The sequence below is a fragment of the Glossina fuscipes genome, unplaced genomic scaffold (assembly GCF_014805625.2).
Source record: "Glossina fuscipes isolate IAEA_lab_2018 unplaced genomic scaffold, Yale_Gfus_2 0, whole genome shotgun sequence".
Taxonomy (NCBI): Eukaryota; Metazoa; Arthropoda; class Insecta; order Diptera; family Glossinidae; genus Glossina; species Glossina fuscipes.
In genome coordinates, this window is record NW_023998414.1 from 2,668,805 (window position 1) to 2,669,501 (window position 697).

The following is a 697-nucleotide window of genomic DNA, read 5'->3' on the forward strand; positions in this document are numbered from 1 at the left end:
AATTCATTTGCAATTAGCTATTAATATACATTACTGAAAAGCAAATCATTCATGAATTTCTACTTAAGAGTGACTATTAAAAAATCCATTATTTGTAACTCGTCATTAACAGAGCAAAATTTCTATTACAAAACTAGAAAGTTTTCGACAAAAGAATGAAATTTTCCTACACTATAATATAGGATGGATATGGAGATAATTTTTGCGTTCTTTTATATATGCTGTTTTTTGCTGATCGCCTACGGAATGGATGACCCAATTTTTTTCGCTACATCTGATGTAGTAGAGCAAAAAAAAAAAAATAAATAACTCAATTTTCTTTTTTATTTTTGAAAACTGAGATGCTTTCAGTTAATATCGTATTGGAGACGAGTCGTTCGAAACGTTTATGTTTTGAATGAATATCATGTACTCTAATATAAAGCATGCGTTAATTAATTTAATAAGTAAAACAAAAAAATTTGTTTTTAATTAATTTGAAAAAATTATATTAATTCAAATTCTTAAATGAAATGAAACTAATTTGATTGTTGGTAAGTGTTGTTGTAATTGAAACAATCATTAGTTTTCAGACAGTTAAATAATTTGTTTGTAAAGTAAGAGTTTAACTAAATGGATATCAGCTGACTCCGTGGCGCAACGGTAGCGCGTCTGACTCCAGATCAGAAGGTTGCGTGTTCAAATCACGTCGGGGTCA

At 28.7% G+C, this 697-nt stretch overlaps 1 non-coding gene across 1 annotated transcript; it reads left to right on the forward strand.

Annotated features, from left to right (window-relative positions):
* The first annotated feature begins 625 nt into the window (after window positions 1-625).
* On the forward strand, window positions 626-697 carry Trnaw-cca. Its single transcript has one exon. It is a non-coding gene; the product is annotated as a tRNA-Trp (tRNA).